The sequence below is a fragment of the Myotis davidii genome, unplaced genomic scaffold (genome assembly GCF_000327345.1).
Source record: "Myotis davidii unplaced genomic scaffold, ASM32734v1 scaffold97, whole genome shotgun sequence".
Taxonomy (NCBI): Eukaryota; Metazoa; Chordata; class Mammalia; order Chiroptera; family Vespertilionidae; genus Myotis; species Myotis davidii.
The window spans coordinates 53,685-57,323 of NW_006289392.1; the positions used below are offsets into that span (position 1 = coordinate 53,685).

The 3,639-nt window shown below is 43.0% G+C and overlaps 1 protein-coding gene across 1 annotated transcript in view; it reads right to left on the minus strand.

The window, feature by feature from the left end:
* BCO2 (beta-carotene oxygenase 2) overlaps positions 1 to 3,639 on the minus strand; it is a 55,461-nt gene that overhangs the window by 44,994 nt on the left and 6,828 nt on the right.

The following is a 3,639-nucleotide window of genomic DNA, read 5'->3' on the forward strand; positions in this document are numbered from 1 at the left end:
AAACTGTGAAACTCGCATCTTAGAAAAGTCACTCCAGACACAGAGGAGAACATGGGGTAGAAAGAGGAGCATTCAGATCTGAAGAAACCAATGAGGAGACGAGGCAACAATTCCAGTGAGAGAAGATGGGAGCCTGAATTGAAGCAGCATAGCTAGAAAAGCACAAATTCCAAAAACAAATCAGAGGGGAATGATAGGATGTGGGCAGTGACAAAAAGAGAGGCTCCAAAAAGTCATGCCTGAATGACTGGCTGATGACACTACATTAGCTGAGAAAGGGAATATGTGAAGAGCAAGTATTGGGAAAAAGAAATAGTTTGGTTTTGAATAAGAGTCTGAGCTCTTTGTAAAACATAAAAAAGGCAAAATCCATGTCTAGAGCACAAGAGATAGGAGCAAGGTGGGAGGTACATGTTTGAGAGTATCTATGTGTGGTAGGTATAGCCATAGGTGTGAGACATAATAACTACCATCTACTGAGCACTAACTACACACCAGAACTGTGCTAAGGACTTCACCACATCTTTTCATTTGTTTATTTGTTTTCTCTCTTCTCTTCTTTCTTCTTCTTCTTCTTCTTCTTCTTCTTCTTCTTCTTCTTCTTCTTCTTCCTCTTCCTCTTCCTCGTCCTCTTCCTCTTCCTCTTCCTCTCCTCCTCCTCCTCCTCTCCCTCCTCCTCATCTCCCCTCCCTTCCACTCTCTAAAAATCAATGATCCTGTGAGAAACTATCTTTCTCATGTCACACACATGGAAACCAAGGTTCAGAACAACAAAAACCCCAGTCACAAGGCTGCTGTCAGAACAAGAATCTGAACTCAATGCTGACTCCAAATCCTTGGCTTACAAGTGAACTATGAGAAGTTATTTGGCAGGAAAGGGAGTGAGGAGACAGAAAGGAAAGAAGAGATTAACAATGTACTAAGTGGCAATTTTTGTCAGCTATTAAAAGAGACTTTATACATGCCTGTCTCCTTTACTCTTCATACCCAGCCATTAAAATTGATATTAATCCCCATTTTCCATATGGGAAACCTTACTCAAGGTCATAGCACTGATAACTCGTGAAATGGGATTTGATTCCACTGCACCATACTCCAAATAATTTAGTATTTCTACAATACCAAAGAAAGCATACAATGAGAGAAAAGAAGTGAATATTCAGTGCAGAGGATGGGATATAGCAACAGTAAAGAAACAAGTGAAGTGAATTGAGCAACAAAAAAATGATTCTAGGACATGTAACCAGCGGGTAGAGGAAATATGGGAATCCAGGGATGAGAGAGTTTTAAGACAGGTGGTCAGTTAGGTCAAATGCTGTAAACAGTGAGGACTAAGAAGCCCATTTCATTTAATAATTAACAGGTTTTGATAACCTTTGAGAACAGATGCTGTAGCATGGTGGGGTTAATAGTCAGATGTCAATGAACTGAGAAGACCTCAGAGAGCATATAACCAGCAGTGAGGGGAGGAGAAAGGGTAGCTAGAGAGGAAGGTGAATAGAGAATGAGGGTGGTTTAGGATGACAGGAAACTTGTTGGCTGGGGTGTGGGGTTAGTGAAGGAGGAACAGATACAAAGGGAGGGGTGTGAACAATGCAGCAAGGTTCCAGGGGAGAGGAAGAGGCCACTTCCTGCTCTGATTGTGAGGAGGCAGGAATACATACCTACAAATAGGTACAGACCTGGGGAATGTGGAGTGGGGGGAGAAGGAAGTTGAAGGAGCCCAAAATCTAAATAAATGCCCCTTCATTCATTACTAGAGGCCTGATGAACAGAGGGCCCGGGCCTTGGGCCCTCTGCAGCCTGCTCCCATTTTTCCTCTAACACAGTAGTTTTCAACCTTCCTAATGCCGCGACCCTTTAATACAGTTCCTCATGTTGTGGTTACCCCCAATTTCATTGTACAAATTGAACATAATTAAAGGATAGTGATTAATCACAAAAACAGTATGTAATTATATATGTGTTTTCCGATGGTCTTAGGCAACCCCTGTGAAAGGGTCGTTCGACCCCCAAAGGGGTCGCGATCCACAGGTTGAGAACCGCTGCTCTAGAAGGTCTCAGCAGACCTGAGGGGTGAGTGAAGGAAACCAATATGGGCTAACTTAGGACTGGAATTGGTCAGAGGAAATACAGTGATCACCAGGAAGTGAGGATAGTGTGAGAGTACATTTGAAGTGACTGATTGTGGAATCTGCACCAGATAGAAGAAATTAAGGAGAGCTGATAAACTGAGAGGACAGAGAAGAGTAGAGAATTTGATGCTCCTCAACATAAGTTTAATGGGAATGGAAGAGTGTGGAGATTGGGGTGTTAAGCAGAGAGTAAACGTTCAGAGTTCAAGATTTCAAGGGCAGGGCAATTCTGTGCAGTAAGTTCCAGGATACAGCCTGACTATGTGGCATTGTTGTAGCGTCACAGAGGGAGACAATCATTGCTGTGGGGATGGTCAAGGAACTGGACTTGACTATCTTCATCATGGATCTTGAAGTCATTCCAAGCAAGCTAACCTACCGGTTGGAGCATCTGTCCCCTGGTGATCAGTGCACATCATAGCAACTGATCAACCAGTTGACTGTCTGCCCCCTGGTTATCAGTGCATGTCATAGTGAGCAGTTGAACAGCCTTAGCATATCATTAGCATATTACACTTTGATTGGTTGTTCAGTTGTTCTGCCGTTCAGTCTATTTGCATATTACTCCTTTATTATGTAGGAGATATTCATATATATATATATATAATCTCCTTATATACTAGAGGCATATATATAAACATATATATATACTAGAGGCCTGTCCCCTCAGCCCAGCCTGCACCCTCTCCAATCCGGGATCCCTCTCACAATCCTGGACCACTGGCTCCTAATCGCTCACCTGCTTGCCTGCCTGGCACACCCTCAGTGCCCAGTCGTTTGGCCGTCCCTCACTCCCCCCCCCGCCAACCTGATTGTCCCACGGAGCCTGCTTGTTCAGTCGTTTGGTCACCCCTCACTAACCCTCCTGCCAGCCTGGTCATAGGCAGCCATCTTGTGAGGGTGTGAAGGTTAATTTGCATATTACCTCTTTATTATATAGGATATTTACTGAGAGCTATTTAAGTGCAGGGCACTATCCTAGATATTGGGCATATGGGGTGAACAAAAAAAAGTCTCTGCCCTCATGGAACTTACTTTCTAGTGGAGAAACAAACAATAATAAACAAACAAAAACAACATTTGTAGTGCTAAGCAAAGAATTAAAATACCTGTTATGTTATAGGTTATATAATAAAAAACAGCCTTTTTAGATTGGGAAATCAGGGAAGGCTCAAAGGACATGAAATCTGAGCTGATATCTGAATGATAAGAATCAGACTTTGGAAGAGAGACGGCCTAGCCAAAGCAAAGACCCTGAGCGAAAAGAAACATGCCCGATTTGAGGAACTGAAAGAGCCAACGTGTCTGGGAGGCATTGGTGAGGGCACTTCTGAAGTGAAGACACTGCCCCTTCCTTCAGGAACTTGTGGTGAAGTAGAGCTCAGCACAGACAGTTCTGACACTTCTCTTTTGGCATAAACCTTCAGAGAACTTCAAATTCATTATATCTACTGAGTAAAAATGTAAACATTTTAAACAGAAGTAAGTCTCCATTTCTTTCCCT